The sequence below is a fragment of the Thermobia domestica genome, chromosome 5, assembly GCF_964235325.1.
Source record: "Thermobia domestica chromosome 5, izTheDome1.hap1.1, whole genome shotgun sequence".
Taxonomy (NCBI): domain Eukaryota; kingdom Metazoa; phylum Arthropoda; class Insecta; order Zygentoma; family Lepismatidae; genus Thermobia; species Thermobia domestica.
Window position 1 is genome coordinate 300212722 of NC_137458.1, and position 14851 is coordinate 300227572.

Below are 14851 nucleotides of genomic sequence, written 5' to 3' on the forward strand. Positions count from 1 at the left end.
ATTCATTCAGGACTAGGGTGACCAGACATACTCTTTTTAAGAGTATTATACTCTTTTCGAGGTTCATATACTCTATACTCTTTTTTCTTCCCAAAAATATCAAATTATACTCTTTTATGGCATTTTCAATTTCATTTAACATTTAATGCATTTTCCCATTGAAAATCGCATTTTTTTCTGTAAAAACTTGGACGTTGACAGCATTGTTTGGTACTTCGTAGTAGCAGACCCGTTGCGCTGTGCTGCGTTTCTCGTCCTCGTTGCATTGTAGGGTTGACAGATTTTCTTTTTGCAAAAGAAAAAAAATTATAATATAACTAAACTGTTTTTATTAGTTAGTACTAAAACTATAGTAAAGACGGCAAAAATAAAGTGATAGATGTATCCAAACTTTCAACGTTTTAATTATTAAATTGTTAATTAAATTGATTGAGTACCTGGAATGATTTACATTTTCGGAATTTATATATGATATTCCTACAGTTCATGGCACGGGGTTTTGTTTTCCCTTCAAAGTGAGTCAGTTTTTGGTAGTGGGAATCGCGCATTGATTATTATTCTAATTAACGTGCGTACGTACACTCAATCAATTATATTATTCGAGGATTGGAAGGATTTATTTTATTAACAATGTCGCGAGGAAAATGTCAGTATAATCAAGCGTTTGAAATAAGCTATCCTTGCATTAAAAGGGCCCGCAGTAACGATGTTTACAAAGCATGGTGCACGGTATGTAAGAAGGAGTTCTCTATAAAAAATAAAGGTAAATATGATATACAACAACGTATAAAATCTAAGTCGCACACTGAATGCTCATCAACTTCCGAAGCAGGTACTGTAAGTTGGATAGATTTTTTTTCCACCACAGAATCTTCAGAAGAGCTAGATTTAATTCGACTAGAACTTATGTGGTCATACCATAATGTTAAACATAACCACTCTTTTAGAAGCATGCACAGCATTAGCAAACTTTTGAAATCAACAGGGAATAAAAAATTTGCCATGTGCGAGAGCGAAAACGGAGGCTTTGTTAACAAATGTGGTGGGAGTGTGGTCAGAAAATATTTTAAGTAATAATGTTAAAAAGGCTCCTTTCGTTGTTGTTGCTTCTGATGCTTCCAATCGTAAAGCAACCAAACACATGCCTGTTTTAGTGCGGTACTGTGAAGTAGATACTGATAATAATGTAAAAACATGTCATCTAAAAATTCATAATGAAACCTCGGTGAAATGAAACCTCGGAAACTGTGTCGAACGTATTAATGGGTACATTACGTCAGTTTTGTTTGGAAACTAATGTAATCGGTTTTGTAGCTGATAATGCACCAGTAAATTTTGGAAGCATAAAAAATAAAACAACAGGGAACGTGCATAGCGAACTAGAGTGCAGGTTGAAGAAAAATGTTTTGCCTATCGGGTGTGGGGCTCATATCCTTCACAATGGAATTTCTGTGGCGTGTTCGAGAGTAATACCGATCGATGTTGAGAATTTGGTTTTTAAAATATACAACTACTTCAGTATTTTTACTGTAAGGACAAAAAATTTGAAAAACTTTTGTGAGTTATTGGCTGTCATTATGAGGGTTTTTGTATTACTCAAAGACGAGATTCTTGTCTCTGCTTCCGTGTCTAGAAAAAATTATACGTCAGTATGAACCACTTAAGGGGTACTTTTTGAGTGATGAAAATGCTCCAATAGCTATAGTCAATTTGTTTCGAGACGAAACAAGTGAGTTGTGGCTGTATTTCCTGCATGCTCAGCTAATCGTTTTCACTGAAACAATTACAAAAATTGAAAGGGAGGATATAACAGCGACTGGAGTTTCTGTTGAATATTTTGAACTTCTGAGGAAATACAAAGATAGAATTGAACAAAACTTTTTTCCGTTTTCTGCTAGAAATTTACTTACGAAACTTGTAAAAGAAGGGAATATAAAAGAGGAATATGCCTACTTAGTGTCAAGAAGGTTTTACTTTGAAGTGATAACATACTTAGAGATGTGGTCACAACGTTTTTTTTCGGAGAAGTAGCTAAACAAGATAAAATATTTACTACTTGACACATCAGTTACCTATGAAGGATTTCAGGAGTCGTTTGCATATTTCTATGAGCAGGTAAAACATGTAGACAGTTCGTTGGAATTCAGTGATAATGATATTTTTGACACTTACTGTGCAATAACCAGATGTGTTAAAGAACACCTTGAACAATGAGGAGAGAAAAGAGAGACAATGATGGGCAAATGGAAAATAGTGTACAAAGATTTAGTGCGGGCTGGGTCAAATTTAAAAGTGATTGTGCCACTCGTGCAATTCTTGTTTACTTTACCGAGCACTAATGTTGATTGTGAGAGGCTCTTCAATGCTATTAACACTTACTGGAGCGAGGAAAAAAGTCAACTCACAGTGTCGACACTGGAACAAGTGATGAAAGTGAAGTTCATTGTAAGCATGACCTGTGAAGAGTTCAGACTGGCAAGAAAGGATGACATTAACTTACTCAAGAAAGCAAGATCGTCGCAGAAGTATGAATGATGGTGAAGTATTTAACTCATTTGCATGCGCATTGGACAAAATATTGTAATTCATATTGTCTTTATACTTACTGTCATTTTTTTTATATACTCTTTTGGATTTAAAAAAATCTGGTCACCCTAGTCAGGACTTAATAAATAAGAGGAAGGCATAAGGAATGTGCACTTGTTTTGTTTAACTCGACATGTATATAATTGATCAAGACTGTAATGAGAATTACGTCACACAGTTGAGTGTGAATCCTTTAAAAACATGCAGTTTTGAAGTTCTGAGATAAAAACAAAAATCAAATTACGATAATGTTTCACATTTTTTTTTTTTTTTTGGGTAATATCTGCAAGGAGAACTAACTTATTTCAGATGCAGATGCAAGTGAAACCAAAAGTGTTTTTTCTCACTTTCTGTGGATGAACTTTTTGATCGACATGCAGACATGGTATAGAAGAGGTTTTTATATAGAAGAAGCCAGACAAAGTATGCGCTCTTGCCTGTTCTTTCTATAGCCTGAAGCAAAAGCTAAATTATAAAACGCGCTTTAGAGAGAGAGAGAAGTGGGAGAAGAGATTTGTGGATAATAACATCGTGACCACGACCTTGAACGGCGAGAAACCTGTTTTTTTTTTTTTTTTTTTTCGCCGTCCAAAAGAAGAATTCTCCTTCTTGAAGAACAAGAACTTTGGTAGGTTCAGAAAGGAAGAAAAGGAAGGGACGAAAAAAACAACTGAAGATGCTCTGATCACTTTTGATTGTTGTGTGGAGAAGACTCTTGTTGAAGAAGACCAGAGAAGAAAATCCGAGACACGTGTTGGTCCAGAAGTCTAGTGCCTTACATATTGGGAGCAGCTTTTTTCTTGTGCTTTTGGAGAGACAGAGAGAGAGAGCCCTTTCTGCGAAAACTGACGACTGGTTAGGCAGGAAGAAAACGAGATCGCGCGCTAACTCGTATAATACATGGAGCGACGTATCCTGCTACTGGATCCGACAGACATTTTTAAGTGAAACTTCTTACATCATCGTTGTTTGGTTCGTTTATTCTTCTTGTAGTAGGGCAGGACTAGATTTCAACTGTCACCTAAGGGTAAAGTTAAGAATACTAAACTCGTATGTTCCGTGTGCTTCTTCCTATATAGGTGAGTTTTTTTGGTTGTCTTTTTAGCATTGATTTACATTTTTTTTTGACGTTTGAAAAACAAAACACAAGAAAAATGATGTTAGCTAATGGCAAGAATTTTGTGTACATTTTTTTTTCAAGAGTTCGATCACACTAGTTGGGAGGTGTTTATATTAGTAGTTTTTTTTACAGTGCTGGTCGTGATTGAAAATGCTTATCAGAGCCCATTCTTTCAAGACATGTATACAATGGCGTACGCAGAGGGGCTACCAGGTTTCAACCCCTCTTTGAAGAAATGAAAAAGATATTAAGATATGAACAAAAATCCTGAAAGGATGTGGACTTGGGAGATAAATCTCTCCCTTTTGATGCAATTCTACGTACGCTACTGCATATTTGTGTATGTATGAATGTTCTAGCTCGTTTGCCATAATGTAGCTTGGCGAGAACGCTGCTACAGAGCAGGAATAGGATGACCAGTTCATTTCCTCTGTGGTTCATGAAGGGTTAAAGGGAAACTGGAAATTTAAGATATAGAGTAGACAGCTAGGTTGAGAATTAGAGGTACCCATGTATAGAAGAACTGTGTATTTATGATTTTATTCAGTGGCGTACACAAGGGGGGTTCAGAGTTTAACCCAATTCTTGAGGTCTATTATGGAAAAATATAAAACAGTCTGAGTTCTGATAAAGAAATCGTAACCAGTTCGATAGAAAACCGAACCTATTTTGGAGAATACTTTTTAGTTTTCAAATAAACTGTTCCGGCTTTTATGCTAATTAAACAATTATTAGAAATATCGAATAGTGTTCATTAGTGTCTTAAAATCGATTAAATAATTTTAAAAAGTATATTTAGAAAAATTATCTACTCATATAACAAATACTTATTCAAATAAAAAAAGTAAGTGTTCAAATTATTATTCAGAGTAAGGGATAAACAACCAAATAATTGCTCCAATATCAAATGGTCTACATTAGTGTTGTTCAAATAATTTATTCAAATATAATTATTCTAGAACTAATACTTTTCTCAAGTAAATGAATAATTGTTCGTTAATTAATCAAATAAAAGAGTAATTCAAAGAATGGGATAAGCGTCGAAATTTCTATTCAAATACCAAATATTATTGGAGCCAGGGGTAAAAGTTGATCAGAAAAAAGTAGGGGGACGCATGACGTCACGTCGATACCCGTGACTATCTTTGCCCATTGTATTTTTTTAGGAAGTGGAGGGACGCCATAGATATTTTCTAGAAGTTGAGAAACGACCTCCTCCTCCGTCCCCCCTTACTTTTACACGTGATTGGAGCAATTATTGGAATTACGAATAATTATCTAGGTAGGACAGAATTAGTATACAGGGCATAGCTGCGAGATCATTGTCATTTTCAAGTTACGTATTCTTGAAAGAAAGGATGAAAGACAATAAATAGAGGCTCGAATATTTTAACATAGTATATCAAGTTTGGAATGGCGATATCGAATTAATAACAACAGGGAATGATAAAATGCATTTATTTTATGAAAAAAAGGAGGTTTAACATGATAAAATAAATAATTCTGCACTAAATTAATTTACGACTTTTTTATTTTTTAAAATGCTTGTGTTCTATTTTTACGTACATTCTAAATTTTCTTCATATCTTACACGAGCACTCAGTCTGCTAGATAGAAGGCGTAAGTTATTTTTATAATCATATTGTATTGTTTCGCATCACGATTTCGTGCATTCTTAACAAATGAATAAATGCACCATAAAAAAATATTTTATGTAATTTTTTGTAACATAATTGGCGAGCTTCAAATGTTTTCGATACAAAATAGTGGGAAAATCGCGTATAACGTGTTTTTCAGTTTCATAGTTTAAATTCGGAAGAATACACGATTTATCGTTTTGTCTAATAACAATAATAATTAATAATAATAACAATAATATTAATAAGTGCACTTCCATTACATGTTTCACTGATTTGTTAAGACCATTTTCCAATTGTTATATTAAGGTATCACTAAAACGCCCGCTAAGAGAAAGTATAATTCTTGAAGTTTTGCTGCTGGCTAAATTATCATAGTCTTCGTCTTCTGTGCTAGAGAATGGTATTCGACATGTTTTGGAAGTCTATCTTGACATTTCGCGAAAAAAAAAAAAAAAATTGCAGGTCCATATTTCACGTAACTTCTGAGCTGAGAAGGGAGGCGTGAAACTCCTAACAAATAAACATATGTTCCCGGGGGAGGGTAGCTCAGTGATTGAGCGCTCGCCACTGGTGAGAGGGAATTCGTGGTACGATCAAAGGCCATATGAGTTTGTGGTGGATAAAAAAAAAATGTTGGAGAATTTTCTCAGGATTCTCATTTCTTCATTTTCTTTCGTAATCACTAGTTATCCCCTCCCCCAAAGCCTTCGACTCGTCTACACGGTAGCGACATCTCTTAGTGTTCTGTAGGAGGAAGCGGAGCTACCGACATCTATTTACCTGTCTGTGAACTATTAGGAATTAGCGTGAGTGACAGACTGCTTGTATTTAATAAGGATCAAGAATAATGAAATTTTAAAGTTTTACGTCCCACGGTATATTCTTTAGGCTAAGGGAGACGAAAGATTAAGAATATATAAATATCTATTTTCTCCAGATGATTATGCAACCCATAACTGTTAAGTTGTTTTAAAATATGCATATTAGTGTGACTGACAGACTGATACGCCTTGTTATTGTGATAACAATTCACTTGCTTTTATGATAACAATTCACTTTCATTACTCACCTGTCTCCTTTAACTTAATTCGCATAACCTTGAAACCATACAATAATTCATTTCGTTTCACTTTTCTAATGCAGAGTCACGGTTCTTCAGTGGTAAAGCGCTCACCTCTGGTGCTGGTGGCCTCTGATTCGATCCCAGATCAATTAAGTTCGTGGTGGACAACATCGTGTCCGTAGGTTATCTGGGGACACTCCAGTTTCCTCCCACATTCTCATTCTACCGATTTTTCACTTGCCTTAATCATCGTCTCCCTTAGCCTAAAGTACATAATCGTGGAACGTAAAACTTAGGAATTTCATTTAATTTTAACGTTCCGCAAACAGGATAAGCCCGTCTCGCTGGTCAAGTGGCTATCGCGCGCACAACGTTTTTGGTACACGTGGTCCTTGATTTAATTCCCGGTAGGAGAACATTGAACGGATTACAGTTGCCCTCGCGGATTCCTCTTTAAGAGGACCCATCACGGCGAAATTAAAATACCGCCAATTTTATAGTAAATATGTGATACCTTCAAATAGAAAAAAGATAATCGAAAAGTGAAACACAAGAGCTCGCTAGACAATATTATTTTATATGAGATACCGTTATCACGACTCACTTATCTGCTTTCGATTTACGGCAATTTAGAAAATCGGCATTTATTTTCCCGTTTATAAATTGCGGAAAGCTGCTACGTGACTCGTGATAAAGAATCTCGTGCAAAATAATATTGTCTAGCGCGCTCTTGTTCCACATTTCGATTATCTTTTATCTATTTCAAGATAACACATAATTATTGTAAAATTAGTAGTATTTTAATTTCGCCGCGATGGGACCTCTTAAACTAAAATGTCCAAGTCTCATTTAGCGCTGGTGCTCAACCGGGACGCTAAACTTCAATGAACAAACGTATACTGGATAACAGCATATGGCCACATCTACATGACCAAGTTGGTAGAGAGATAGCCAACTAAACATGTTTAACACACACACGCACTCAATGACCGTGATTTACAGTGAATTAGGAAATTTTAAGCCTGTTTCATTATCTGCATATATCCAGCTGACAAAAAAGTGAATTGTATAATATCAAAAAGTCAAGGGTGGTTTGTGAAAAGAAAGAAGAAAAAGATATGTCGTGTGCGGCGGATAAAAATATAACTGGAAGAACACGCTGTCATTGAATGTTTCGGAATAAGCTACATGGTCAGTTTTCCGAATTTTCCCTTTCATGTGTTCCGTGCTAAAATACTGCAAGCATGTTTAACACGCGACCTGTTTTGTTCCCTTTTTTTGATTTTTTTTTCTTCTTTCATCCCTTCCAGTGTTTTTTTGTCTCTCAAAGCGTATTAGTATATAGTTTTAATTCCCCTTAGGCCATTCACTTGTACCTGTTTGTATTGGTTTCAGAAGAATACGAGGGGAGTGAGGGGTTCTCGTGTCCTCCACTTTTCCCTTTCGATATCAATATCAATCCCTCTCGGCCTTTTGTGTTCTATTGTTAAAATAGAAAAAAAAATCTCCCCTAGGGGTGTTTCTACGGATGAAATCGGGCAATTGCTCTCTTCTCTGACTAAAAAAAGGTTGGTGACTTTTAATTCTAGCCCCCCAAAAGCCTTCCGCTTCATTCACAGATTCCATTGCATAGTAAAATAAAGGGTGTTCCCGATTAGCACGTATGTGACTTTGGTGCACGTAGAAACGGATTTGATGTCGATAAACCGCGTTACTGAGTTTATGCCCCCATCCCCAGCTTTTTGAATTTTAATGTATAACTTAGGGTAATTAAGATAATAAATAATATAAAAAATAAATAAAATATTAACCTTTTCGAAACCTGTTTGGGTGCGCAATTTATGACGTCATTATTGTTTCGCACCCAAATTCATACATTATAATGAAAGGCTTTAGAAGCAATTACTAGACATCCAAACTATGCTATGCTCGAGTATCGCAAGGCTTATAGAGCGGCTATGTCCGTCCATCCAAACCATGCTATTCATAGATATGAAAAGTCTTACAGGACGACTATGTCCGTCCGTCCAAACAGAGCAATGCATAGATATGAGAAGTCTTATAGAACGGCTACGTGCGTCTGTTCTGCCCCTCCGTTCAAACTATGCTATACATAGATATGAGATTTCTTTTAGGACGACTATGTCCGTCCGTCCAAACATTACTATTCATAGATATGAGAAGTCTTATAGGACGACTATGTCCGTCCGTCCAAACCGTACTACTCGTAGATATGAGAACTGTTAGGAGTCTATAGAAAGGCTATGTCCGCCCGTCCAAACTGTACTATTCATAGATATGAAAACTGTTATACAACGGTTATGTCCGTTCGTCTCTCTATCGGCAAGTATCAGAGCAAAAATGGTGAAAGATATCAGTAAATAATTTTATATGATATGAAATATGGATTCAGTGATCCAAGGAAGGTTTCCTTCTCCTTCCTTAACTTTCTATTCAAACCTAAAGAGGTAGAAATACACTCTTTCTGGTTTCAGCGAGCAGAAACAGGAATAAATAACTAGAATTTGTTCTTTGAAGTAGGTTCTACAATTTACAGTATAGATTGCGTGTTCACCCTTATCTTTCTGCTAAGTCCGAAAGTAGTAGAAATATACTATCACTTCTAGATTCAACATTGATCTCCGTAGAATGAAAATTGTTAAGACTAATTAAGAAATGTCTTTGATATTCTTGAGATCTTTATCTCATCGAACGTTTATTTCATCCCACTATTCAAAAAATATTTGGTAGTAATATTCAATTTCCGGTTTGACCCCTGATGGCCGTAGAAAAAAAAATGTAATATACAGTACTATATATTGAGAATGGGATTTTTGTGGACTCAGTATCTCAGGAATAGGTGTTTTCTCTCTCTCTCTCTCTCTCTCTATATATATATATATATATATATATATATATATATATATAGTGTTGGATCCAGGATATGATCAAGGGAGGGCCTAAACCATAGTTTGCCGCTTTATCCAGTATAAAGCAGAGTTGAAGCCCATTTTATCCAGTGTATACCTGACAAGGGACATCACCCATGGCAACAATTGCAGAGTGCCAGTTGGAATCTTAAAACATGCAGTGAAAGTTAGGAGTGTTGCCAATTGGAAAGATCGAATAATGGAAGTTTGGTGCTCATTAGAAGCAGTCCTAAATTCACACTGGTTAATTATAGAACAAAAATAAGCACATCATTGGCTTTTTGGGAGAATTTGCTATTAAAATGAGGTATCACATTCTATGGTTTTCATTTTTCAAACTTCACTTTAATTCAAAATGGCGGATTTCAAGATGGCTGCCGTCAAGGATACCCTTACCATATCACTTCCCTCTAGGCATAATATGTATTACCGAAGCGTTTATCCACCTTTTATCATTAATACGCGGATTACAAGCGGAGGTAAGGGACTTTCGCACGTAGTAAGTGAACAATTGAATGCCTGTAACTTTTCCCCAAATAGGTGTATCTCAAAACTAGCTTCACCATTGTCTTCCTGATTAAATTCTAGCCCGAAACTATGTATCACATTACCCTATTCCTATTTTAAAAACTTGACCTTAATTCAAAATGGCGGGTTTCAAGATGGCTGCGATCAACCTACCATACAACTTCACCCTAGGCCTTATATGTATCTACATGGTTGTTCTTTCATTAACGCTACGTTTACAAAGGTTAGTAAGGGACTTCTGCAGTAATCTCTAATAACCACATCAGAACTCTTAAAAATTATAAAAAATAGAAAACATGCATGATGGCAAAAATTTCTGCAATCACAAATAATACATATATGTCCTCTATCAGCTAGAAAAAATTTATTGAAATCGGAGCCGGACAATTGGGTGATGTCCCTTGTGAGCATCAAGGGGGGGGGTGCTATAGCCCCTATATATATAAAAGTCACTTTGTTTATGGCTTAATAACTCATGAACCACAAGGTCGATTTCGATCAAATTTGCCACATAGATGAGGTTCGTTTGTGAGATGTTTATCAGTTCACTTTGATGGTGAAATATAGAGTTTTATTTTTAAACATAAAAGTGCCGGTACGCTAGACCTCAGGTTCATAATGGTTAAAATGTTGCATACCTTTCAGGATAATAATAATACAATAAATGTAATGATGATCAATATTTCTTAGTGATTTCTTTCTTTTTTTCTCTTTCTGTAAACGGGCGAAAGTAAGCTGGTATTGTTTGTTCAAAAAGAGGATGTTCAAAAAGACATTAAGAGATTCACAAATACTTAATTACAATAACAACACACATACAGTACATTGTTTGCATAATGTTCTTCAGAGTACTAGTCATGCTACCAAAATGTTGTACGAAACTCTACTGAATTAATGGATAAATCCCCCCCCCCAAAAAAAATCCTAGGGGATGCTTTCTCTTGATCCTCTTCGTAATAATGAATAAAAACAATTAATTGGATGCATTAAAATGGGAGATGAGTAAAGGCTTTTCTGCGTAGAAAGTATAGAAGTGGAATCTCAAAAGAATTTTTGTACGGGCTTTCAGTTCAGTTTAGTTTAGTTCAGTTGAGCTTAGAAGAGAAAATATTATGACTCAGTAAAAAGTGCCGGTACGTCCTACCGTTGAGCACCGGCAGAAATAAAATTACGATATTAGTGTCGAATCCATAGTTTTCGGGGTCGCTGAGACCAAGGATGTTATAAAACAGAGAATCTGCCCTTACGTATCTTCATCCTATGAACTCAGTGAATCCAGAAAATAACTGAGCATCGTCTGAGCCGGGACGTCTGATTGGCTACTCTCGTTTCCGCCATGTTTGTTGGCTCGAAACATTGCGATATCAGTGGCGCAGAGCGGGCAGAGTAGGTGTGGCGAAGCTGTGACGTATGGCTTCACGATTTTGTTTTATGGGCAGATCCTCTATTTTATAACATCCTTGGCTGAGACGAACAGTGACACTTCCGATGACGTTTAAATCTAAATTCACCCCTTTATGACCAAAATGAAACGTATTCGTCCCGTGCGAAGAACGGGTGTTGTGCCAGTGTTTACTAAAATCGAAGTGCGAGACATGTACTATTACTTCCAGTTTAATATTTTTTCCAGTAGAAGGCGACATCTTAAAAATCTTGTGTTCAGGATCACAAGAGTAGATTCTCGCAGCTCTGTATTCCTGTATTGAAACCGGAAACAACTGGTTCCATTTCCGGTTTGAATATTGGGTCCTATAGAGCAAAAACTGTCAAAAAAAAGCGATAAACTGTTGTTGATATACTAAGACAGGTTTTTATCTCCGACCTTTATCTCTGTTGCAAGCGTGGAGTGATAATCTAAAACACTTCCATATTCTGCTTGAATCCTGAAAATTTGTAAAGTCTATGGCAGTCTCACAATGTGAAACTAAGCTGAAATAGTATTGTCATACCTTAAGATCAGTTAAATTATAATATTGTAACTTTAATGAAAATACAGCTATTTAAAACGACTCTCGTGTATCTTCGTTGCACACGTGTTACCATAAACTTTTAGTTTGATATAATTCTTTTCTTTAAAAAGAAGTGACAAAGAATTTGAAACTTGTAATTTCTGTTGAAAATTATTTTTTTTCTGTTTCTGTTTCATTTTCTTCTATTCCTTTTGCGTCTAAAGTTAACAACTGTTGTCTGTGTGTTTTTCTCGTTGTGAGAGAAGTTGTGTTGTGTTAGTCGAGAGACAGAAAGAGAGAGATGCTTGGGAAGAAGGGGGGTGAGGAAGAGGGTAGAAAAGGGTGGGGGAGAAATCCAGTCAGCTATTGCGCTTACTTACGAAATACAGTTGGTTTCCATGGCGACCGAATACGAGAACTTTCGATCTGCAGGCGTGGTTAACGGGCTCCAGGAGGTTCCAAAAATTTTCCTTCCTCCAACATACATAGCGCGAGCACCCTTTCATATCATACATACATTGATGGTAGCCAACGTTATAATTTATCCTTTTTAAAAAAAAAAAAAATCCTGCAAAATTACGTTAAAAAGTAATATAATAGGGCCATTTTTTGCTTTAATTTAGTATGCAGCATGATGGGAATGACTAACTGTATATCTAAAGTTACTGTAAGCCAAAATTAATAAAAAGCAGATGGCGAATGGGATATCATAACATAGTTCAGATCCTAGAATTTATAAATTTAAATTATTAGAAATTTGCAAAAGCAATCATTTTTAAGCACTTAGGTTTACCAACCTAAACTCCGTTGTATATATATATATATATATATATATATATATATATATATATATATATATATATATAATATATACTACAGCGTTTTATTTCTAAAAATAAAGGTGCCGGTATGCTGGACCTCAGGTTCATAATGGTTAAAAAGTTGCATACCTTTCAGATTGTTATTAACAATAAAAATGTCCAGTAGCATATCACTACAGTCTTGTAACCAAAATCTTTTACGTATATAAAGATGTTTTAAGAATGTCTGATTCTTACATCTTAATTTTATAATACAATAAACGTAATGATAATAAATATTTGTTAGTGATTTGTTTCTTTCTTTTTTCTCTTTTTGTAGACCAGCGAAAGTAAGCTGGTATTGTTTGTTTTCAAAAGGCATCAAGAGTTCCACAACTACTGAATTTCAATAACAACATACATACAGTACATTATGTATGTAATGTTGTTAAGAATACTAATTATGCTACCAAAATGTTCTACAAACCTCTACTAAAGTAATGGATAAACTTTCCGAAAAAAATATATAGAGATATTTTTACTTTATCCTCGTCCTAATAATGAATGAAAACAATTAAATTGGATACATTAAAATAGGAATTTAGCAAAGGCTCCTTTGCGGAGGAAGTACAAAGGTGGAGTCCCAACAAAAGTTTTGTACTGGCTTTCAGTTTAGTCAAACTTTAGCGACAGCCAAATTTGTTTTTATTTTTTGTCGGAAGTCAGTCTTTTCAGAAAAAAAAAATGATCGGTTCAGAGCCTTTATGATTTATATTACCATGCGAAAATGGAATTGAAAAAGGAGGCGCGAGGATGTGCCAGCAAGCAAGGAACAGAAAGTCTCAAATATTTCTAGTTCCTGAATACAATTAACTGACTTTAAGAAGGAAGAAAGATTTGCCAATCTTTCTCTAGCAAAAACTCTGATTTTCAATATAACTATATATTTACTATTTTGTATTTTCGAAGTTTCTCGTTAACCCCTTTTTTAAGACAGAAGAGGAAATATTCCGGTCTCATTAAAAAGGTACCGGTACACCGTTCCGTTGCGTACCGCCAGAAATAAAACACTAATATATAATATCTTGTCGACACGTCCGGGAGAAAATATATCTTGAGATCTGCTAGATGGATCACCATCAATTTTGATCAAGAATCTGAGAATTCTGTACGGTTTGCGATCAGTTCAATTTGTGACAAAATCCATTTTAGTCCTTGTAGTGACTGACTTTGATTGACATGAAGATAAAACTTATGATCTGCGAAAAACAAAATCCAGTTTGCGATCAAACGGTAACCGGAAACTAATTCTTTTAGAAGAACCGAAAACCGACATATGTTTGGGATTAGAAAACCGAACCGTTTTGGAAACTGAAACCATTTTTGATAGAAAAACCGAGAAAACCGTTTTTGTGCCCAGCATTGGTTTCTACCATCATCCGCTTATGACATAACTGTTCTTTCCTGATGAGAGAGACCAGGAGCTTCGAGAAAAGATGGTCAAATCCAAGCTTGCAGAAAGAAAAGTATCTTTACTAATTTATTAGCAGCTTTCACTCATAATATTCAAACTTAACATTAAAATAGCACGTCATTATATTTATGAATTTTGTAGCAGGGGTATTTTTTTTCTTACTTTCTTGTATATATTCGTTGCACTGAAGGTAAAGGATGCAGCTTTTTGTATCTGGCTAGGTTCTATACTTACATTCATTTTATGTCCCATAATTTTGCTATTTGGTTAACCACACAATGACAGCGGTTAATATTGTGTGGTTTAGATTTATCAAGGTGCGCCAACCTGTTTGGGGTCATTGACATTTCGTTGAATACGTCGTCATAAGACTCGAAGTGTCTTTACTATTTTTTTTCTTTCTTTTTTTAATGGAAAGCAATTTTGCGTACTATTCGGGCGAACTAAAGGAATAGGGCTGTCAGTTAAAAATATCCGATTTAACTCAGATTTTTATAATATTTTACTTTAAAGAATAGAACAGAGTTCAAGATGCTCTGGGAATGGAAGTTGAGTGAGTGCAGTACTTTTTTTTTTTAATTTCGTCTCTACAAACATCATATCTGTTTTTCTACCTTTCATCGCTAATATTGTCGCCTTTGGTGCTAGGTGTCCTGGGTTCGATTTCCGGTGGGGACACTTGGTCGAAAAAGTGTAAAAGTTTTTTTTTCAGGCCAGCCATCTTGAGTGAGATCTTTCTGGGTTTTCTTAATTAACACCAG

The 14851-nt window shown here is 35.4% G+C and overlaps 1 protein-coding gene across 8 annotated transcripts in view; it reads left to right on the plus strand.

The window, feature by feature from the left end:
• Positions 1 to 14851, plus strand: part of Tet (Ten-Eleven Translocation (TET) family protein) — a 327152-nt gene that overhangs the window by 169396 nt on the left and 142905 nt on the right. Inside the window, exon 1 of one of the 8 annotated variants that reach the window (XM_081760375.1) lies at positions 3329 to 3665. The exons of the other annotated variants lie outside the window; for them this stretch is intronic. The gene's annotated coding sequence lies outside the window, so the exon portion shown is untranslated. Of the gene's footprint in view, positions 1 to 3328; positions 3666 to 14851 lie in introns of those variants that run through there. 8 annotated transcript variants of the gene reach the window in all.